At 41.6% G+C, this 24,828-nt stretch overlaps 1 protein-coding gene across 1 annotated transcript in view; it reads right to left on the reverse strand.

The window, feature by feature from the left end:
* PLPP3 (phospholipid phosphatase 3) overlaps positions 1 to 24,828 on the reverse strand; it is a 79,950-nt gene that overhangs the window by 41,054 nt on the left and 14,068 nt on the right. The gene's annotated exons all lie outside the window — the stretch shown is intronic.

Here is a 24,828-nt window from a genome sequence, read left to right on the forward strand (position 1 = left end):
CTGGTGCACAGTGCCTGGTACACAGCGGCTGTTCAATGAATGCCATACTCTGTCTTGTTCTTTTACTGTTCTAAGAGTCATTGCGAAGACTGAGCAGAGCTGAGCTGAGCCCTGCTGCCGGCAGACCTGGAGCAGAGCCCAAGGGTACCTGAGAGCCCCAGGCTGCTAGTGCAGCTGCTGCTGGTTTAATCAGTGGCCAGCTCAGATGCCATTCTCTTAAAGGGCATGGCAAATGGATTCCATCACCTGCCAGGAAAAAGTCCCTCATAACCCTGAAATAAAGAATGAAAGGTCACAATTTCTTTTGTGTGGACACTGCAAAAGCCTCCAAATCGGCCTCCTGGCCTTCACTGCCTCTTACACATACCCACCAGTTTACTTCCTGACCATAACACTGCCTTGCTGCAGTCTCTTCAATGGTTTCCCACTGCACGGGACAAGATAAAGCATAACTTGAACCTCCCCTCTCTGGACTCATGGTCTCCTGCCTCCACCCCATTGACCCCCATCCTACAAGAAAACAGTACACAAAGACTATCTTGTTTCAGGCTCTTTTCTTAGACTGGTAGACCTATTTCTCCCCCAGCACCCAAGTTCAATACCAAGCCACAATGCCACCTCACAAAGTAAAAGGTGAGCCACTGAATGTTAGGACTAGGGAAGACCACGGAAAACATCTAGTTAATGGTAACCAGTGGTGTGCACCTATCATACGTAAGGTACTTTATATCCATTTTTGCACTGAATCTTTCAACAACCTTGAGAGGTCATTTAAGCATGACTATCGCTCATTTTCAAGTAGAAAAAACAGAGAGTCAGAGGGACTATTGCGCTCACTCAGAGTCTCTTAGCCCATCCCAAAATGCCTAAATTCCTCATTTTACTTTGCAAATTAATTTTATCCAAATGTGAATTTCATTAGCTTAAAAAAAAAAAAAATCCCAAGATAAGCAGTTGTTGAAAAGATAAAATTCCATTTTCATGTTTTTCGAAAAGAATTAAATTCATGTCACATTGCTTCAGGGCCCAGACCGCCTCTTTAAAAAAAAAAAATGTACCATGAACTCCACAATTTTTCAATTACTTTGGTGCAGACCGGCAGCAATAAAAATGCTCACTTTCTAAAAAGTGTATTTATGTATCACTGTGTATACGGCACATGGATTTATTTGGTTTTATTCTTGGGATTTATTTGAATTCTACGGCTATTTATTTTGTGACCCCCTAACTGCTTCCTGCTAGAACAACAATTTACTTTATCAAATTCATACTGGTGCTTTGAAAAGAAAGAACAGCAACACACCACAGCATTGTGCTTGACCTTCTCAAAGTAAACACAGAGGGGCCCTGGAAGGCAATAACCATTAGGCCTTGGAACTCTGTCTCTGCAGTGAAGAAAAGAGGGTAAGGGAGGCCATGGCTTAGAAATGGCAAGAGCAGTTAGCTAATCTTTTGGGGTTAGGGGGCTGGGAGGAAAGATAGCACATGGGCCTGGACCATCTTCATTCCACTGCCTAAACATTTTGAAATGTGGCCAAGTTGGCTATGAAAAGAAGCTGAGAAGCCAGTAGTATGATAATAATAGTCTGCTTTTAAGTTCCGCACATTGTGATAAAATCGTTTAGCTTGGTGTAGGGGCCCGGCCACAGCCTCTGTGGTGCCTAGGAGCCAAAATGTTGCTAATAAACTCAGGTAGGGAACAGACCCCGAGTTCCTTAAATTTGTGCTACACTCTCAGGCCCCCAACTTCTATTTTTAATAGTGTGCACATGATAGGCCTGTAAAACATATGTTTCTAAGGACAATAAAACACATATAAAAGGGCTGTGGAGTGAGACAGAACTGGGTTAATGATCTCAATTCTGCTCCTTTTCACTTGCGTAAGCTATTTCACATCTCAAAAGCCCCTTCTCCTCTGTTCAATGGGAAGAATGAAATCTAGCTTTGAGTGTGCTGGGATGATGTCATATGTTAATGTAGTCATTCATTCATTCATTCAACAAATGTTGATGGAGTCTTTACTATGTATAGAGAGTACAAGGAATAGAAAGATGACATAAGCGCTGACCTCAGGGAGCTTACAGTCTAGAAGGGGAAGACACATGGACGCAATATACAGGATGATGCTTTAGTTGGGAGACAACAAGCAACAGCATCTGTAATGTGAACACAGCCTGAATACTCAATAAATGTTAAAAGAAAGAAGGGGGGGAAAGTCCCACAGAGAAGGTTAGGAAAGAAAATGTCTGGTTAGTTCCTTTGCCTTCTTAACCTGGGAGCTATCCAAACCCTTTTACTTCCTTCCTTGTTCAAGGCTTGGGGAGGGATTCCGGTTCTGATTATGTGCATCATGGCCACAAAGAGACAAAAAGTTGGATCTCAATACGTTGTTTGTTTTCTTGAAAAGCATGGAAATAGCATTTAGAAAACCCAATGGCTTTTTTTGTCTCCCCTACCAACTGTGGTCTGATTGCGGGCGATGCCAGTCAAATCTTGACTTTGTTCCAGGAAGAGAGTAACCTCATATTCCTTCAGTTGATGGGAAAAGCATAAACATTTTCCCCAATGGGGCAGCTATTCCTCAAGAGATATAAACCACGCCTTCCCTCTCTAGGGCACAGAGAAGTGGCTCTTCTTTTTCCAAAGTGGGATCTCCATCTCCAACTTTGGCACCACCTTTACCATCAACCACTACAGTCCCTGGTCATTTCATCTCAAGAAAATTTCCAGTGCCAGCCACTGGGAACCTAAAGGTGACTACATCATTGTACCTGTCCTCAAGAGGCTCATGATATTGTAAGACACAAAACAAGTGCACTAAAATATTTCTAACATGTGGACTGACATATGTGTAGACTATAGCAAGGGCACAAAAGACTACTTTACTAGGGCCATTAAAGATGGCCCACAGAGGATGGGAGGCTTCCACTGACCTTTATAAAAGCAAGAGGCTTCTGGGGTCCGAGTGCTAGGTAAACTCATGAGAACTCAGTGTAGTTTAGGGATTCCAATAAGGGAGTCAACAAAACTGATGGCCATTATGAAAATACAATTTTAAATTTTGCTACTGAGCTGGAAGAGATACATAAGTAAGCAATGAAAGGAAGAAAAAGAAAAATAGCATGAAGAACAGTAATAACAGCTAACATTTACTAAATAGCTACTATGTGCCCACACTGTGTTGAGGATCCCCACATAAACCACTGCAGTCTCACAAACCTGGCTGCCTGTTATGTTCCAGGTACTGATGGGACTACTGAGATGAAGAAATTTACATCCTACCCTTGAGGTAGCCCTCAGGCTAATGAAACAGTTATAAAACCTAACATACTTGGGCGCTGGCCAGGTAGCTCAGTTGCCTAGAGCATATGCTAAGGTTGCAGGTTCGATCTCTAGTCAGGGCGCACACACACACAAATCAACACACAAATCAACAAATGAATGAATAAATACGTGGAACAACAAGTCAATGTTTCTCTCTTTCTCTCCCCTTCTTTTCTCTCTTAAAAAAAAAAAATCAATGAAAAAAAACTAATACACTGGTAGTCATCTCCAAATGGTAAATCACAGATACTACTCTTTTTCTTGTCCCTGTTGGCTGTATTTTCTAAATGTTTTACAACGAATACACATTTGCTTTAAAATTTTAAAAAAAGTTATTTCTAAAGAAGAAAACAACTAACACGTTAAGTCAGCTTAAGGTAAGTACACAGTGGAGCTAGATGGGATTCAAGGGACCTGACTCTTGGTGCTTTCTAAAGTCAGGCAGTCACTTAAAACAGAGGGAAGGAAGCACCTATGAGTATTAATAAATTAACTGAAGCTCAGCAACCATTCTGGTCTTTGAAGAAAAATAATGGTTTGTTTGGAACAGTCAAGGCAAGAGCATTGGCTATTGTTCACTGAACATTCACCATATACATGTGTGCGAGATATAATTTAACTGAAACTCTGAAGCCAATACCCTTGAATTAAGATTTATCTATAATGAAAGGTAGATTACCAGCTTTTTGAAAAGCAGAACCAAAAAGTGTGCACACACACACACCATCTGGTGATTCTAGACTCAGACTCAAGTATTTCTCCTTTTTTTTAATCAAGGATCAATTAACTTCCTATACCTCCAGGGACCTCTTGAGATGTGTAAGCTGCAGAGGAGGCGAAATACGAACTCACTGACAAACACTTAATGGGCAGAAAATCAAAGCACTAAGAAAGGCCTCTGTGTTGGGTTCAGGCCTTTGAAACTTCTTAGGCTTTGAAAAACTAACACTCGGGTAGGTTGGGTGGTTGGGAGTGAGGTGTAAAAAAACAGAGGATAAGTTTTCGTGGCCCACCCATTGATAAAGTCATGTGGGAAGTGTTACCAAGTGACCCAGCCCCAGAGCGCTACTCCCTTCAGCCACAGTTTTGCATTTGCACAAAATTAAACACAAGTCTCATGCTCTCAGGGTGCTTTTTAGAAAGCCCTGGGTGAGGGTAGGGAAAGAAAGAGTGGGGATCAGAGGGTGCATAAGAAATCTTTGCACTTTTGCTTCAACCAAATCAAAGCATTATGGAGGAGCTTCCCATGTTTTCTATATCCCAAGTCCTTCGAGTGCCTTTTCCAGAGTTGTCCAACTTTCTGCTTCCCCCGATCAGTAGTTACCTTAAAATAAGCAAAGTCCAGAATCTATAAGAGTAATAATTAAACTAGTATCTGCAAAGAGCTCACACACCAACCCACAAAATAATACCAAACACAAATATGTGTGTAAGTATCAAGCATAGAGTAAGTTGCTCAAATCAGGTGGCTATTAGGACTCTGTGACAGAAATTTGTTCATCTTACCTACACTGTAGAGTTCTGCTCTCTTTAGTAATGAAAAACTGGGGCTCAGAAAGGTTAAGCAGTTCACCTGAAGAGCAAAGCTAACAAATGGCACCAATCTGGAATAGATGTTAGAAACACAAATGGAATACACTGGGCTTAGGATTTCAAGGAGTTTAGAGTCTAATTAAGAATTAATGCATTCTAATCTCTGCCATCGCTATGAAAAGTTATAGATTATTGTTTTCATTAGTACCTAACAGAAAACTAAGGCCAGAAGTTTTGAAACTTGCCCAAGGGTCCCAAGGGAGTCCATTGGTCATGGGATTTGAACCCAGGTCTGTCTTTCTTTTGGTTCATGTTTGCTCACTCCATGACCTGACCCTTCCCTTCTTTATAAATGTATTCCCTGTTAAAATATGACCAACTGATTTTTTTTTAATCACTTAAGGCCAGAATGGTCAACCCAACTGCTACTTAGAGGTTCAAAATACAAATATTTATGTTGCTCGTAAGTGACAGGGTTTCTATTTAAAATAATTAATTGCTACTTGTCTTAGAAGTGTGCAAACTTTCTCTGGTTTACAATATTTGTCCAGATTTTTAGACTGGACACAATCCAAATGAGACAAAACTAAGTGTACTATGAAGGCGTTTCCGACCTTTGAAAGGGGCTGCCATGAAAAACACTCGCTGTTGGCTGGGGTGAGCATGCAATGTTCTGGGCCTAGAGGTTCTCTTTGACAAATGCTCAATTCTTCCATACTGGAAAGTTCAGGCCCTTTCTTCACAAAAAGAAGATTGTCAGAACCGAAAGCACCTACATGGGAGAAATGAAGAAATGAACGGCAGATGTAGTCCTGATGCCCGCGTTTCCTGACTGCAAGTCCAAGGTGTTCAGCCCATTCCACAAACATGCATGGACAGTTACTGAACACTGGGAACCATGTTAGGTGCTGGGGACATAATGATGAGCAAGATACTGCACTACTTTTGAGTCCCTCAACCTCGGGAAGCTTCAGGTTCCAGGACAAAGAAACACCTGTCTAGTCTAATCTCGAGGATAAAAAAGACCTCTGATGGCTTTTCTCACTTGAAAATGCTTAAAGTGAAAACACTTTATTCTTTAAAATAATTAGTCAACTACCTGAACACTCCCAGCTCTGGCTGATCTGGCCTTTTTAGTTGGATTTTTAAAGGACTAAAAACAAACTGAACAACAGCCCACAGTTCACACCTTTCACCGAGAGAGATCCAGACATCTTTTGTTGCCATTACATATTTCCCTTCTTTATATGACCATCTGATTTTTTCTCTTAAAAAAATGAATATGTTCTAATACTCAGCTACCAGAGACAACAGAACCTATGATACCTATACCCCAGGTAAAACTGGGTCATTTTCCTTCCTCTCTTTTGGTCCCTCTTTTAAATAAGGATGAGAGTAAATTTACATTCATTAAGTATCTATGTTTTAGATACATCCACTGGTTTAACTCTCAAAATAATCCCCCAAATTAATTAGTATATAACCCAAAACCCAAGGGTCAGAGAGATTATAATTTGCCTCAGTGTCCTCTCTGCTGCTAAGAACCATAGCGAGGACTTGTAATAGGATACTCTGACTCAAAAGTTCTTCCAGAGATGGAGCCAGCTACCCTTTCTTGCTAAGTACACATGAACTATGTCTATGCAGATATTAGCTAAGCCACAAAGCTCTGGAAAGTGTATGTTGACTTTGAACAGCAAACTCCTCCTTAGATGTTGACATGGTTTTATACAGATCCAGCCACTCTTCTGCCTCAGTTTCCCTTATGACCTAAATGATTCATTTGCAATATGGCCATGCAGAGCTATGATACAGCAAGAATCACACATGTGTGTAGAGTTTCATAGCTCTTAAATAAATAATCATGTTTGATCTTCCTAACAACTCTGTGAAGTAATGTTTTTAACATCTGGATTAAAGCACCATTGGCAAACGCCTATTCATCCTTTGAGACTTAAATAACTCTTCTCACAGTTTTCACTAAGCCATGGAACTTATTCTGGCAGTTACTTATTTCCAATTTACCCATGAACTTCAGAGTCAAGCAGACAGACAAGATTTCACTTCCCACTTCTACCACCTGCCATGCTTTATTGTATGACCTTAGGCAAGTCACTTTGCCTCCTGAACTTCATTTTCATCATTGCACAATAAGACTTAGTACAAGAGTTTTCAACATACAAAGTTATTATAAGGACTAATTGAGACATAGTTAAAATATCTAGTTAGCGTCTGGCTCCATGTGTGTTCGCTTTTGCTTCTGTCTGCAACAGAAAGCTACTGAAAACATTTAAGCAGCGATAAGATGCGATCAAAGTTCTGTCAAAAGCTCACTAAAGTAGCCCTGGGTTTGCTAGCCACTACCCAAATGCAATCTGATCCCAAGGGAAAAGTAAACTCATAAAATCCTGTAATTTCAGGGACTTTTTGGGATTATATAAACAGAAGGGGCTTTGACAGTGGTTAGCAGGACCTGGCACCCTGACTCAGAGAATAAATGTCACAGCAGGAATCCTGCCATGCATTCTCAGAGATCACAGGGGGCTGAATGGGAGGTAAAGCTATAATAAGGGCGAAAAGGAACATTTTTTTTTTGTTGTTTTTCCAACAGCCAAACAAATGTTCGTCAGCATGCACGCCCCATCCAAACCATGCTGCCCAGGTGTACACAAAACGCCAGGTTCACATGGCGGTAAAATAAACAACATGTGGACTGGCAGGACATCAGACACCTGGGAGGGCCAAAGTTCAAGATAGTCAAAAGGCAAGGCTAGAGCCAGATGCAGAGCCAAAAATGAAGAGTGGAAGCATTATTGGAGGCCCTGTGAGAACAGCATCATGCTGGTTGGCACTCCAAGGTTAACCCATCAAGCTGCATGGTCCAAGTTCTACATCAAAGATCCCAAATTGGCAGCCCATGGCAAACCTGGCTTGCAGAGATGTTCTGTTTGGCCCACCCAGGGTTTAAAATTTTTTAAATTAGTTGTTAACATTTAGTAATGGGAGGTCTCACATAACATCCAGATTTCCAGCTTCTACAACCAGCTCTCATGCCATGCGGCAGTACAGGCAGCGTTGACAGTGGCTGCCCGCACTCTCTGGGTTGCCAACATTCCCTGTCGACTCCATGACACGAAGTCTGTGGTCAGATGCCGCTCTTACTTAGCTTGTACTGCAGATCTCTTATGTCTGGTCTACTGCAGTCATTTTTGTTCAACTGCCTGCCCCTGTAGACACTGCTTTTCCATCTCAGCTCTAAAGAATATGGAAGTCTTTGCATGAACCCATAAAAATAAAAATAACTAACTCTTGATTAAACAGTGTCCCCCATGGTAGTAATGGCAACATCAGACATATGCATATGTGAATGGCTATGTGCATAAGTTTCTATATATACTATATACGTGTGTGTGTGTGTGTATGTGTGTGTACATATGTAGATATATATATATATATCTTTTTGGTGTGTGTGTGTGTTTTCTTTTCTAAATAAAATTTTTTTTTAATTTTTTTACTTTTCAGTTACAGTTGACATAAATTATTGTATTGGTTACAGGTGTACAACATAGTGATTAGACATTTATATAACTTACGAAGTGATCATCTCAATAAGTCTAGTACCCATTACGTATATGTCTTAATCTTAACCCATGCCTGAGGCTCATGTTTTCAATTATAAATCCAAGGATTGTGGCAAGTCACTGTGGTAAGGCAGTTAATAATATTTGCATTTTAGATACAAATATTATAGGAAAACTGAGTTCAGAATGTAAGTGACTTGCCAAAGGTCTTACAGTTAATAAAAAGAATGCAGATTAGAAGCCTGCCCCTGGTGGTGGGTGGAGTTACCAAGAGTTCTATTTTTTAAGGCGACCGCTATTTAAAATAAAAACAAAACAGCTTCCTTCTGATAGAAGCTCATGGATTCTAAAGAGTAAAATCCAAACGAGAAGTGGTTTAAGAAGTAAAGCCCATCAGATATGTGTCGGTATTATAGATCTTTACTCTAAATGGAGTTAGGGACATTGCAGTAATAAACTGGTAAAGTTTTGGAACTACAAGAGATCTTAGATGTCATTTACCCTATTTAATAGATGGGAAGACTGAGACCCACCGCACTCTAGCATTCTAATTATCTCTTCCCCATAAGTCTCCTTCACTAGTTGGGAGTCTTTTCAGGAAAGGGCCTAGCTAGATAAATATTTTATTTATCTTTGTATCCCCAGCAAAGAGAGTAATTTCTGGCACTTACTGGGTGCTCAACAACTGTGTATTGAATAAACGTATAGGAAACAAAATAAAATTCAAAGTGTCTGACTCCACCCCTAATACACTCTATGACTTGTGGATCCTTTTTCCCCCTTCTGAATTCTGAACTCCCCCTATTTAATCTCTCTCACACACCAAATCCTGTTTTTTCTAACATAATCCCCCAAAGCAACACAATATGGCATGTTCTCATGAAGAGCTGACATTCCCATAAGGAATAATTTCAGGGAACCTCACCAGCTTCAAGTCTCAGATGGGTGGTTGAGCTGGACTATCTTAGTCATCAGTTTCTTGGCCTTTTTCACATAGTGAAACTAGAAGAATAGTCTGTAGGGCAGCCCCAGGTAAACTGAGGAGGCCACTGGTCGGTGATTCAGTACCCCACCCTGCCCAGTTGCCCCAGGGGCAAAGGGATCAATATCAGCCAACTCCTAACCCATTTGTTGTGATTCTCTGGAGAATCTCTGCCCTAAAGAAGCTAAGTAAAAGAGCACCCATCTCAACAAAGCAACACAGACCTGGGTTTGAAAACCAGTTCTGCCACTTATAATCTATGCAATCTCCAGCAGGCTTCTTCACTTCTCTGAAACCCAACTGTAAAGAGAGGATGTCAATAACCACTCGGAGGAGCTGTGAGGATGAAATACCACGGGGTAGGTATTAAGACGGTGATTCTCTACCTTCCGTGTCCTGAAAATCTACCATCCAGCTGTTTACAGGATGCCAATCAACCAGCTTGACTGGTTTCCTAAAGAAGGTGGCTAAACCAACCTGGACAGGGCTGTGTCAGCTCAGACAAGGACTGTCACTCAAGTTGAGCAAGGCTGGAGCCACTCCAGTGGGCTGTGGATAAGACAACCCTCACCCCAGGAGCACACTCCCCATTCCCAGCCCTGTCAATGTTCCTTTTGTAAAACACTGAAACCTTCTTCAACTATGACAGCTGCCACCTGCACAAATAATTCAGGGATGTAATTTTGTAACTGAATACAAGCCCTGAAAGCTGAAAAGTTTGAAGTCCAAAATAATCCCTTTGACCTTCTGCTTAAGCACTCACTAATCACTTTTTAATTTGTAGTTTATTTCCTCTCTCTGTGCTGTCCTTATGGGCTCCATTTTCACTTTAGAAGTATCCAGGGAGTGAATGGTATTACAAAACACCTGATTAAAGTACAAGTCAAACTTCTCTCCCAGACATCTGAGGCTTGGTCCATGCCCCACCGACTTTTACACGTTGCACTGGGTGGCAAGAAAGTGAAGGAGAAAAAGGCTGCTTTGAACGAAGAAACTCCTCCCTCAAAGAATTATGGGCTACAGAAACTAATAAGACGTGGTCCCCGCCCTCAAAGAATGCATACTCAGGGGACAAATACCCATGATGCAACATGACAGAACACCCAGAAAGGCATTTCTAAAATGTTCATGGAGCACAGACATCAGCACATGACCTAGCAGCCAGCAGGGATGCAATACCAGCTCATCAACTAGCCCAGTGAATGCATTTCAAACATTCCTTGCTATCTTTGAATGGAAATAATGTATTTAAGGCTATACTAAAGGAAAAAAATAAAACCCAGAATTGTAAAGTCCCTGGCTCCCACTACCGACTACCACCAAAAGTTAACAAAACTGCTGTGTTCCACCTTCATTCCCTACCCAACTTTAACCTTGAGAAAAAAGAGGAAAAGTAGTTTGAGGGAGCCCATGTGATTCCCAAAACATAGATGCTGAAAACATGTGAAAAAGAAAAAAACTGGTAGTCCAAAATGTTATTCAATCCAGGAGAAATTTCTTAATTGGGAAAAAGAGGTTTCTAGTTTAATCATTACTGGGATTACTATAAATTAAATTGATGCCAAATGAATATATTGGGGTCATTCTATTTTGTGTGGCTGTTCCAGCAAATAAGCCAGCCTTTCGCCTACTGAGTAATAGTCTCAGGTGGTCTGCACTAGGTCAGCTCAGCCAACATCCTGGAAGGGAAAATCATTTTAACCCCAGTTTTGGATTCAGTGAAGACATGCCTGATATCAATAAGATAACACAGGTGAGTTTGGGAGTATTGTTAAGTTTCTTTTGCCAAGGTAGCCTTAAAAAACAAATACTCGGCAGCAATAATTGATAATAACTTGTATTCCTCAGTGTTTAGTTTGTTGATTTTATATATATATACAATCACACTGCTTCTCTCTCAGGCTCTATTTCTTTATGTATAAAGTAAAAGGGCGGGTATTACCAGGTGTCTTGTGGACTTTCTAAGGTTAGGAGTTTTCACCTTTATCTAAGGAGGGCAGGGCATTTTCTAAAAAAAAAAAACAAAACTGAAGGCACCTGCACAGAGCAGACGGGCATCAATCTGCCGACTCTCCTGGTTGGGGTAACTACAGCAGCACATCGAGTTTGTAAAGGTCGATTAGCCAAGCAGAACCTTCCAGAGTTTAAAGATATCCATTTATAAAGAATAACTCCAGAAGACATTCTCAAATCTGCAAACCTTCAGATACAAACTAAATTAATGATTGGCAGCTCTTAGCTCTGTCAAAGTAGGTATCAGCAAAAATGTGGTGTGGGTTGGAGGCAAGTAGGAATTAGCATTAGCTACAGCTGCAAACCAGATACTGTTCTAGGCTCCTTATAGCCAGGCCTCATTTATTCCCCTTAATAATCCTTTTCAGGTAGGCAGTACCAACTCAGTTTGGAACAGGCCCAAACTGAAGATCAGAAACGCAGTCTCAGAGCAGTGCAGCAGGCATGGCACTGGGTCAGGCTGGCTCTGCACAGCTCTCTGCAGCCAGCCCGTTCCCGGTCCATAGGTGCTCTGACTGGGCCTGAGAAGGGGTGCATCTCGAATTGGCTGGCTCTGTAGACTGAAATCCATGTGCTCTGAGGCCACCCTCCGTTGTTTTGGCAGCCCTGCCCCTTCCTCCAGCAGGATGAGGACAACAAAGTGTGGGCATCCAGATCCTCGTGGGAGAACCGGCTGCAGTAAAACTCTTAGGTGGTTGGCTACAGGAACCCTATTGTTCCAGAGGGAAGCTCTTTTGCCAAAACTCTCCAGGAAGCCACTGCTCCGTGATGCATTTTTCAGCTGTTGAGAGAAAAGGGTAGTTCCTGGGATGTTTCTTCAATGATTCTGGAAGCCAGGCCCTTAATCCTTGCAAAGCAGCTAGGAGCCAGCTCCTCTCAGAGGGACAGAATGTCTAGAGTCCTTCCCCCAAATAAAAACATAAAAACTCCCCAACCACCCCTTTACAAAGGCCCAAAATGTGTGAATCAGGCCGAAGGGGAGAGGAGGGTCTGGAAGCCCAAGGGGGGTTCAGGCCTTCGCTGCACCTCTCCTCCCCTCATGACCTGCCCACCTGACCTCTCTATTGCAGTAAATTACAAAGCCCCCACTGTTCTCTCTGCCCATCCTCCCACCCAGCCACTTACCCCCCCATCCACACTCACTTTTTTAAAGGGCAAAATGCCAAATAACATTATTACCCTTCACCATGGTATTGCCACGAGAACTGCCTGGTATGTTTGCCTGAAAAATGGAAGGTTTTCATGGAAATCTCGGCCTCCACTACAGCTCTCCCTTTGTGGAAATGGACTTGGAATGATGTGGAAGGATCCCCAACAGGAACCTAAATGGGCAACAAAAGCGGAGAGCAGGGCGCCTGGAAATTGCTCAAAACCCTGAGGAATACTGCTGCACCTTCGGAGCTCAGAACGGGCCACTTGGGCACCCTTGCAAAGCACCTATCTCCAGCCCTTCTCTCATTCCTCTGCACGAGGTGGCTCTCTGTAATGGGTAGCCTCACCTCAGAGTAGGAGACCCTATTATACAGTTTAAGGAGGGAGCAGAGCATTTACACCACCTGCGACACAAACACGTATTTCTGTGCACGATGTAAATTGCAAAAAAAAAAAAAAAACTCTTTCACTGCCCGTATTAATCAACTGAGCAGCCAGAAAACTCAAAAAGGCTTTTCCGAGTTTGGTTTGGTTTGGTAGCGGTTTCTAATTAACAGACCTAGGTCCGCATCCCTCCCTCTCTGACAGGTTGTGGCAGCGTGACCCTGGAAAAGTGAGTTCTCAGGACCTCAGCATCCTCATTGGCAAAACAGGTCATGCAGCCTGGAAGGGCTGCTATGAGGATTTCCTGAGATGGTGTGTTCAACAGCCAGGCACCTAGCAGAGGCACTCTAATGCTTCTTCCCACCCCCACCCCCACCCCCAAAGGCACGAAGGAAAGGGGCTGGGTTCCTGAGAAGCTGGCAGGATCTGTGCGAAATCATCTCTCCTATCCTGCTCCAAGGACCGCAGAGAGTGCAACTGCCATGGGGGCTTCTGCTTGTCCGTCAAGCTGACAGAATGGGTTTGGGGGAATTAATTATTCAACAAACTCGCCCTTCACAAATCCCATCCAAAGGAATGGTTTGATGCCTTTCAGCACACTGACTATAGAAAATACTGAAAGACCAATGCACTTCAAAAGCCTCACAAAAACCCAGGCCTGAGTTTGGCAGGAGTTCCTCAGCCACTGGGTTTTTCTGTGTGTGGTTTATAATAACATGCAAACCCGATGCCAAGTCCTAATCTATTAAGGGACTGCCAATTAGCAGGAGGCTTAGAGCTGCAGGTTTGAGAACCAGCAGCAGGTCTAATTAGGCTTGCAAATCATTTCTCTCCATCGCCCCTCTCAATCTGACACCAGGTACACTGGCCACTTGTTCCACACATATCCTGTCTGTATTCCTGTGCACACATTTGTTTGTTTGTTCACTTGTTTGTTTGAAGGGTTCGGGCCTGAAGCGTAGTGCTTCTGTTCACGTCTGTCTTTAAGGCCAAAACTGGGGATTGCACACAGTTTGAGCAATTGAACAATCTGGACAGTGACTCTCAGATTTGGCTAATCATCAAATCATCAGGAACACTTATTACAAAACACATTCCAGGCACTGCCCAGACCCAGTCAATTATTCAATCAGAATTTCTGGGCCTGAGAATTCTTGTTTTTAGCAAGACTTTGAGATGATTCTATCCCAAGGTGATCTGGTAGTCACTGCTTCAAAAGGAAAAATAATTTCATTTTTTAATTCTAGGGCTTTAAAAAAAAATCAATGTATAACATACATAAAATGCAATTTATATATGTATACACCAAATAAACACAACTTTAAACCTCACTGAATGTCAGAACAGTTACTGAGCACTTATTGTGCATTACGGATGGGAAATGCTGAGATGAGTAAAACAGGTTTTCTACCTTCAAAGAGCTCCCTGGCTAAAGGGCCAGTAACATCCCAATTGTAAAACTTGTCTTACCTCCACAGGGATCCTGTAAGAATGCAAACCTGCAATTCTCCCACCTCTCTTCTGCCTCCCTGTCAACCTAGCTTTTCTAATATCTTTGCCAGGCTGACCCCCAAAAGAAAAACAATGATTTCAGACACCAAACAACAGCAGCCAATCTTAGCAGGGGAAGCCTAAGAAGCATATGGTTTCAAGATACAGGAGAAAAAAAACATGTGCCTTAGTCTGAAGACAGAAACAGAGTGTGGAGTAAAATGATGAGGCCTCTGTGCAGCAGAAAAAGCCCTGGGCTGGGTCTTGGCACCCCACGTTAGACTCTTGTGACTTGAGTCCCTTTTCCTTGATGAGCCTCCTTATCTATTAAAAGAGAGGAGGTTGGATCACTTATCATATCCCAAAGCATATCTGGCACAAAACTTTCTTCCCCCAGCCTTCATCGAAGTTCACCGTTGAGCTTCAACAGGGAGATGCACAACGTGGAAGAACCAGAACTGTCCAGAGCACTCCCTAAGAAAACGTAGCCTAAGCGGTACCTTTAGAGGTCTGATCGGCTCTAATCTAAAAGTGCTTTGAGTGTATGACTTTCAAGAAAGACTGATTTTCTAGTTGGCAGGGTCAATATTTTTTATTTATCCTCTACAGTGCTAGACACACAGCAGAGGCTTAGTAAAACACATCTGGGGGAGACAGTGGCACGGCCCGGCTGTTTCAGAAAGATCACTCTGGTGGCATGTGGAAGGTGGAGTGGAGTACGGGACCTCTAACTCAAGCTCCTTGCCAACCGAGGTGTGACCAACCACCTTCCCAAGGAGAGGCCTTCTGCATTTTTTAGACAAAACCCCGTTAACCTGGAATAAGATCTATTAAGGCCTCTCGCAAGCATGACGCCCTGCCAGGTTCTGGACAGCACAACTCAAATAAACACTGCCTGCTCTCCAGGAACATCAGGGGCTGGTCCCCTGTGTGCTTCAAACACCTTGCTGAAACTGATGGCTGGTCTCCCTCTTCAGACTCACTCAGGTTATCTTAACACATAGCGCTACTGAGGAGCTTACTTAGGTGTAGGTTAGAACTAGTCGGGTAAAGAGGGCAATCCATCTGTGGGAAAGTGAAGAACAATGGCAAAGAGTAGTACGGTGTAGCTCTAAGCATGTGGATTTTGGAGGCAGATATGCCTGCATCCTGTCTCCACCTTAAATAACTCAGTTAACCTCTCACACGGATATGAGAAGAATAAGATATTGTGTACGGAAATGCTTCATTATAATGCTTGGCACACAGAAATGATCAAAAATGCTACCATATGAGTATGGAATGGTGTGTCTCTTGTAAGGAGAGGCCAGTGTTATTTTGGCCCATAAAGAAATCCATTATTGCCCTGTCTGGAGTGGTGCAGTTGGTTGGAGCATCTCATAACAGAGGGGTCATGGGTTAGACCATCAGTCAGGGCACATGCCTAGGTTGCAGGTTTGATCCTCAGTCTGGGTGGATACGGTCCTGGGTCTAGGCGGGTGTTGGAGGCAACCAATCGAGCTGCTCTCGCATCAATGTTTCTCTCCCTTCCTCTCTCCCCTGCTCTCTCTCTAAAAGCAATGAAAAAAAATGTTCTCAATTGAGGATTAAAAAAAAAAAAGAAAAGAAATCCATTATTTCACATAGAGTGACTAAATATGTATTATGGAAGTCACCAGCTTTGTGGGTGACTGACAATACAAATGATCAGAAAAACACAAGCTTTGGGGTCAAAAATAGATTTGTATTTGAAGCTTGGGAACTGCTCTTTTTAGTCCTGTGACATTGGGCAAGCAGTAACCTCTCTAGGCCATCTGTAGAATGAGGCTAGTACAGCCAACCTTGAGGGGTTATTGTGAACTTCAGACATAGAGTACCATATATAGTGCACTCAGTTCATGGAAGCTATTGTTACTATTTATGGTCGACCCCCCAAAATATATCAGAATGAAGAAACATGCCTATGTGGTAGTCCTTTGTCTCCATATGGGAGCTCTTCCTTTCAATTAAAGGAAGCAAGGGCAACAGTATATGTAGTTTTCTAAAATGTCAATGTCTTTTTGATGTTTAATTATTCCCACCTAAAGGAAATAACTGAGGTTTTCTTAGGGCTTCATGCTGGTTGGAATGCTATGTCCCTGTCTTCCTTGGAACTTCCAAATAAGAACGGAACACTCTATGCAACAGGCTTAGCAAATGCTTTAGAACAATACAAAAGTTTTAACTAAGCATAGTGTGCTATACTTAACTTAACCTTGTTTTTAAATAACATGATTATAAGTTTTCAATTGGTCGAACTCAGTTAAATTTAGCAGTAAATAACCATCAAACATTATCTCACACTAATCAAATTCAGATCAAGGAAGACTTTTTTCTTTGTCCATAGTATTTTTAATTCATGGGTAGAAATCAGGATGAGACGAAAGTACACCATTTCAGAGCCACACAGGCCTAAATTCACATCTCAAACCACTTGGCTTGAGCCTCAGTTTACTCACATATACTTGCAGGGGGTAAGGGGTTGTTGTTGGTGGTGGTTATGGGTCCCATTGTGTCCCCTTTTCCAAAAAAAAAAATTCTTATGTTGAAGTTCTAACCCTAGGACCTCAGAGTGTGGCCTAATTTGGAGATAAGTCCTTTACAGAGGTAATCAAGTTACAATGATGTCATCAGGGTGGGTCCTTATCCAACATGACTGATGACGTGACAAAAAGGAGATATTTGTACGGTGATGTGCATCCAGGGAGATTGCTGTGTGGACATGAGAACAGCCATCCCCAAGCCAAGGAGAGAGGCCTAGAACAGATCCTTCTCTCATAGTCCTCGGAAGGAACCACCTTGCATCACCTTAATTTCGAACTTCTAGACTCCAAAGATAGGAGACAATACATTGCCACTGTTTAAACCACCCAGTTTGTGGTACTTTGGGTACTTTGTTACAGTAGCCCCAGCAAATAGGGGGCAATAGTACATACCCCAGAGACTTGTGATTTGGGGGAGTGGGGCAAAGGAAAGCAAAAGTGAATAAATGATGCTTAGTTATGAATGATAGTCAAGGGGCATTTGGTCAAATAAAGACAAAAATAACTATCAGCAATACAGAAAATCATATGTAGATGTACCTATAACCAACAGGAAATCAAATGAAAAGTATTAAATATGTCCAAATGGTGTTTGTGTTAGGCGGTGGATTGTGGGTGACTTACCCTTTTTCTCAAATTTTCAGTGGTGTAGTTTAAGATAGCAATAATAAAATGCAAATTTGCCTTTTAGAAAAAAGGCTAAAAGACCTTGGCCAGGTAGCTCAGTCAGATAGAGCATCATCCCAGTACACCAAGGTTTTTCTATTTTGTTCAATTTTCACTCAACAATATGTGTGTACCGGGCCCCAAGTAACGCTCCGGGGAATCCTATGGGAGTCATAAATGAGGTCCCTGCCTCCGATTTCACTGTCAGGCTTCTTCATAAACTCATATTTATTATCTATGCCTTTCCAAATATGCATAGAAATATGGTATTTTCTCTGAATTTTAATCTATTACACAAATACACTAATTCAAAGAGGAGGAGGAAAGTTGCGTGTGTGGCCTAGGTATCTATAAAGACAATAGAAACTTTTCTTCTAAATGTTCTTATTCAATAAATCAGTTAGCCAGTGTAACTTCTCTGATTAGATCCAGCCGTCAAAAACTGAACAAGCAGCGCAAATCCAAAGAGAGGAAAAAAGCCATCCTTGTATCTCTTGATGACATCTGACTAATGTTAGGGTAGCTGTTTGCAGATTTAAAGTCCTGGCACCTGTGAATTCAAGTGCGTTTGCATTTGCTGATCAAGCTTATCTCTGTAAAACTACTGTGTAGGAACAATATAGTTCACTGCCACATAAATAACGGACAAGACAGAAACTGAATAAACTTACATTCTTGACACTTGGAAGACACAGCATAGGCTTACATGACTGATGCACATTTGGGGCATAGAGCAAACATTTAATATCACTAAGTCATGACAAGCCCCTTCCTGTCTCACATCTCTGAGCCCTATCTATTCCAGAAAAATCAGCTTCCCACGTGTGACCCAAAGTCACTGCTCATCCTCCATAGTGACGGGGCTCAGTCTACCCAGGTCCTCACAGCATAAGTTCTTTTGTCAATCGTTCTTTTCCTTCTGTTGTTCCTATTGCTCTACTCCCCCCACCCTAATCTTACCAAGCAGTTGACAGAAAGTGGGTCTTTTCTAGTCTTGAATGTTTTTGCTTAATAGATAAAGTTCAGATATACAAAAATAACAGGGAGCAAAATGAAGAATGCAATCCACCAGAATTTAAATTGTTTTCTCCTCCTTGAGTTACATCATTAAGTCTTGTCCCATGTTTATAGCCCTTGTCGAACTGAACCATCCCTGCTGAACTCCTTCTGTTGGTCAGTTTGCTGCTGCTTAGAATATCTCTTAAGATGACTAGAAGTTTCACCTCAGGGAAAGTCAAATTAAAAAACCTGTTTGGGTGGTGTGGTGGAGGGGGCAATGGAGAGGGTCCTGTGCATGTGAACACGGTGAGAGGTACTTATTAGGAAAGACTGTCTCCTTCACTTCAAATGTTTAAGTTCTGACCAACTAGCTTTTGAGCTCCTTGAGTAGGAGCTGCATCTTTTTAACTTCATCGCTATATCAACCTAGCATATGTGGGTGATTAATAAATATTGCATGGGGAAGTGGGCAAATGAATGAATTCATGAATGTAGTTGCTTTGGGTCTTGATAGGCAAGCATTGGTCTTCAGGTCAGGTATCCTTTCTAGATTCGTAATGTCTAGGCATACTCTCATGGACCATTTTCCTCTTCTGCTCAAAGGCATATAATGTTGTTCAGTCCACATTTTATAGGTATGCTGACTAAGCTGACAGGGGAAAGACAATGCATCTGAAACCAACTTTCGAGGGTTTAGAAATAAACTCTCACTGTATGGAGAAACTTTACACTTCCTCCATCGATCCATCTCATAGTCTCTCTTCAACTCAGCAAGTCCCAGGGCGCTTTTCCAATCCCACATTGCTCTGTGCTGAGGCCAAAGCCCAGTTTCCTGCCTCAAAAGGCCCTTTGTTTGGCCTCTCTTTCCAAATCAGCGTATCCTGAGCTTGAACCCTCTTGCTTTTGAGAACTCCAATGCCTTGGCAGCAGAAGGCTTTGCCAGAAGGTTTGTGGTCCTAACAACTTTCAAAAACCTCAATGTGAGGGCATGTCTCTAGCTAAGAAACTCTTTTCATGGGAGGAGGGAGAAGGAGTATTATTTTAAGAGTTGCAAAAACAACTTCAAATTGACTCTTTAGTCGTTAATTGCTACCAGAAGACTGAGAACTTCTTGTTCTCTTGTATTTAATTAAGATGATAGTTTTAATCAACTTTAAATGATACTGGTTAATATGCTCTGCTCAATCTCTGGGAAGTTTTGCCTCAGAACACTGGAATGCATTAAAGACAAATATTGAACATGTTCTCTCCCAACTGGAAAACACCTTCCTGAAGCAAGTGCAGATGGAAAGGTAGCTACGTCGTGCAGGTGCCACATGATTGTCTGGATGGGCTCCAAAGTTACTTTTCAAAGACCAGATAAACTGCATCTAATCCCCACTTTGTATATTACTCATGCTATAAATCCAGGTAGCACTCACTTATATACTTATTTGTTCTGACGTTTGCTAATTATTTATGACAGAGAAGAGTTTCTGAACAAAAAATTTTTAGGGTACGGAGTAGATTAATGTGGAGGAACCTGTTCCCTGCCAGGCATTTTCTAATATTATGACAACTGGGAAAACAGGAATTATTGTCCCCATTGTACAGATGAAGAAACTGAAGTTCAGGGAGGTTACAATCCTTGCCTCAGGTGCTAAGCTAGTAAACAATGGGGCCAAGATTTGCGCCCAGAACTGTCTGATGCCAAGATAAAATTCTCTTTCCATTGCGCCACACTGCCTCTTAAATAAGTTTAAAACTTTGACTCTGCATTAAAATTGTGAAACCTCACAATGGTAAATCACTTCATGTCTCCTTTCATGTCACAACCCTGTGACAGGACTCAACAGTTCAACATGGTCAGGACCTCCCACTGTCCTGGGTGCAGCGTCGTTTTTATATGATAACCTCAGCAGATCTTAAAGACCATCTGATTCTGCCCCATTATTTAGGAAAGAAAAGTTACACCAACAGAGTGTAAGTGATTTGTTTAAGGTCACTAACTAGTGTCACAGCTGGAAGTGAGGTGACAGTGCCCCAAAGTTGGAGAACTGAGGAAGTGGGGTGAGTAGAAACCAGCCTTATGAATGGATACCCTTTCCCATAGGCAGAGAAGGGGAGGGTACTTTGAAGGGAAAAGCCATGATCAAAGGCCAGAAGGCAGACACCTGTGGGGTGGGCCTAGGAAACAATGAGACCAATATGGATGGAGGTGGGTGTCAATCAGAATACTTGTGTGCTCAAAATCAGGCTAGCAGGAACTTGGAGAAATGCTGAGAGGGTTATTCCCTTTTAAAGCAATCATACTTCTGGAATATTTTTTACAGTAAGAAAATACAGGGGTGGGCAAAAGTAGATTCACAATTGCAAGTACATGAAACACGAATTTATTCTTGTTTTATTATTGTATTATTTTCCATACAAACAACTGTAAACTTACTTTTGCCTACTGCTGTATTCCTGTGCTTTGGCATGCTAGGTTGAGGTTTAAAAGGCTTGTAGATTACTGACACATGGGCCAATATCTGATTTGCAGAATAACCAAATCTAGAGTGTAAAGGGATACTTTAAAATATGTATTTACTGAATCTAAACGTGATTCTGCACAAGATAAGAGTTTCATTTCCTCTGGATTTTACCCATTTTCTAAAATAGTTAACTTCTTTGAGTCCAGTTTTCCCATCTATAAAATGGGAGTGGGCAGGGACCACATCTGATTCATCATTAGGTACTGGATATATTAAAGGTGTTCAGTGAATATTTGTTGAAATGATGCATCACTACCATTTATTCAGGGGCTTTTAATTATAAAACTAATTAATATTATTATTAATGCTAATAATTACTTATCACCGGGGAACCAAACATAGTTGATGCTGGGCTAAAATTATAGGAAGGTCGATTGTATATTAACATAATCTTTTGAACACTTAGAACTGCCTCCAAGGAATTAATTCGCCATCCCTGGAAGTATTAAATAGAGGCTTCAATACTAACCAAGAAAAGATGAGTTAGGAGGGTTGTGCCCTGGATGGGCATGAGTAGGAGAAGTGTTTAAACAGTCTTGAAGCCTGAGTTTTGAAATAAAATACATAGTTTCAAGGTTAATTCCTAATACCTAACCTCTCTGTGCCTCAATTCTATCATCTGTAAAACTAGAGTAATATACCCATTCCACAAGGATATTGCAGAGATTGAATAAAACACACGAAGCATCAGGAACCCATTAAATGCTTTACGCTGTTAGTTCTTTTCTCTTCTGAATCAGACAGTTTAGTATTTCAATCTCAGCCCTCTCAGAATCGAGAGGCCTTGGCTTTTAGGGTAAGTTAAACTTTTTATTTAATAGAAGCTATCATAGTTAGTACAAATTCAGTCTGTTGACCAAGTACAAAACACTATATGCATGCAAAATTGAACTTAAAATACTTGGCTGCTCTTAAGTTACATACTCCCAATTCTCCCAAGTTAGTTAATACTTCATTATGGGCTGCTACAAACTCTAGCAAATGAAGGTTTTTTCCATTTCATCACACTTACTTGTAGGAGGTACATATTAAGCACCCAGTGTTTAGCTTTATAATTATACTTAATAATAATTCAGCTATTTATAGAAAGAGATATTGTGCCAGTGGCTACCTTAGTGTTGTGGTAGTATAGGCATCCAACATTTTATTTTTCTTTTTGCTTCTTGTCTGTATTTTCTAAAATAACTTTTCGTTGACATTTTATTCAATTAAAATTTTTGAACACCGATTATGTACAAGGAAATCGTAATCAATTTAGACAGAACAATACAAAATTGTGAAACAAACTGAAGCGTTTTACATTGGAAAGGTCAACACAAAGTGCTATGGAAGCCCAAAAGAGACTTAATTCTGCCCCGAGGAAACCAGGAAAGGCTTCACTGAGCGGGTAGAACTTGAACTGAGTATTGAGGTGAGTAGCACATACCAAACAAAAAGAATGACATAACCGGAAAGTGCCTGGACTAGCCACAGGACAGGAGCTGCCTGGGACAAGGGCCTGGAGCGGGAGCAGAGGGGCTGGGAAACAAGGCAATGAATCTGGGGCATAGAAAAGGCTGATAGGGCCAGATTCTGCAGCATCTCACGTATGCTCATAAGTTTATTCTATAGTTAACAAAGGGTCATGAAAGTCCTGTTCTAAAGAGAAGGACCTACCTACATGATCAGAATTGCACTTTTGAGAAATGACTCCTGTACACTCATTGCATAAGTGATATAGAGAGGAGAGACTGTCACCCTGGTTGGGGAGGGGACCTGTAAAGAAATGTTCTCACCTCTCTGTGTATTACAGAATGTGTGTAAAACGGGATAGAACTAGATTAGAGAGAGGTCAGATTCAGAAGATAAAAGAAAATTATATTCATGTACAAATATGACGTTACAGTCATAATGCTCCACAGCATTTTCCCGTATATACCCATACCCTTCGGCCTCACCAGCTCTGTGAGGAAGACAGGGAGTGAGTCATCACTCTCATTTACCTGAAGTGGTCATGACTGGCCAAGGGTCACCCAGCTAACACAGCAAAGTTGGACACGAAGCCCAGCTCATCAGTCAGTTAGATTTTTTTCTTTAAATTTCATGTAATGATCAGCTCAAGGCATCTGGCCAAGTTTTCTCCCATCCGCAGCTGCTGTGTCTATCTTCTCATCCTCTCACCTGCTCCTCCAGGGCAGGACCCACCTCTTGTTTTTCATGTCTGTCCCTCAGTGCTTTGTGTTTATCTCAATAAATACTCAGGGATAGATAAGATAAACAACAGGAATGTTCTCATTCGTACTTTTCTGACATTAAAGAACAGTCAAGAGCCAAGGGTACACTTTCCCATCGGTCCTGTATTTCCCATTCATCACTAGTCCACCGTGGAGGAATAGCCCTTGCTATGACTCCTATGATCTGAGGGGTCTCTTGCCAGCTGCTTTGCTGCTCTGCATTCTAAGTGTGAAGGGCCTGTACAAAATGGTCCTTCTCGGAGTCCTATTTAACTTTTCCATGGGTCTGTGTTTGTCAAAGCTTCATGCCAACTCTGTCAGAAAAAGAAATGCCACAAAACTTCTTTTAGGAAAGGGAAAAAAAGACCTACTTTATGCACTTGCTCTCATGCTAATCACACCACCACCATTCAAATCCCAGCTGAATAGCGGCCCTACAATAGCCTGGGAAATACCCAGAGCCTTTAACCAAAGTGTAGGCTCCTTCCTCAAAATGTTGCATTTCCCTGGCTTTTTAAGTCCTTTGGAGAAGACTGATAAGAAGAATTCACAATACAATATGCAGTTCTATCCCTGTGCAGAAAAGTCATTCCATTTCTGTATGAAACTGGAAAAGGATTTTCTGCCATGGCTCCACCCTTTTCTTTTAAGGCTCTACAAAATTGGAGCTGATTTTATCGTTAACATATTTTCAGTAAAAGTGGATGAGTGGTCCTAGTGACCAGCTCAAAGCAGATTCTAGTAAAGCACCTCCCCTAGAATCTTAGTAAACCATCTTTGCTAGTGATTAACTAGTTGAATTATTAATAGTGTGTCACTACCCACCTACCTAGGCGGGCTGAGATGGGCATTGCTGACCAGGTTATGAATAACTGAAATTAACTCCCACCTCCTCCTTCTTATAGTTGTTGTGAAATTCAAGTAAGTTACCAATGCATGTAAAGCCCCTTTCACTCCTGCCTGCCAGAGAAGTATTCAGTAAAGTTCAAGCTCCTCCTCCTTCCAGCCTAGAAGTTTTGAGTCTAATCTCTACCCTCTAGGAATTTATAATGAAACAGGCAACACTAAAATGACCAAATAGCTTTCAACCCCAAATCACAGTTGAACACTTAGCAAGGCCTGGTCATTTCATTTAGAAACTTTCTCATTTGCTTGCTTTGTTCATATGCTTATTATTGAAAATAGTATTCAGTGCTAATTTCAATGCTAGTTTCCATCACTGGAAGAAAAAGCATAGGCATTGGTTGGTTCTTATCCCAGATGGTCTACCATTTTCTAGTTGCAGGATCCTGAGCAAGCCCCTTAACCTCTCTGAAGGGCAACTGCCTCACCTTGCAAATCAAGTAGAGCAGTATCCCCCCTCAGGATTGCACAATTTTATGAGATATGTGAATATGCTTAATTATAAAGGTTCAA

This window comes from Pteronotus mesoamericanus, unplaced genomic scaffold (genome assembly GCF_021234165.1).
Source record: "Pteronotus mesoamericanus isolate MK-2021 breed Mesoamerican mustached bat unplaced genomic scaffold, CSHL_Meso_final contig_105, whole genome shotgun sequence".
Taxonomy (NCBI): Eukaryota; Metazoa; Chordata; class Mammalia; order Chiroptera; family Mormoopidae; genus Pteronotus; species Pteronotus mesoamericanus.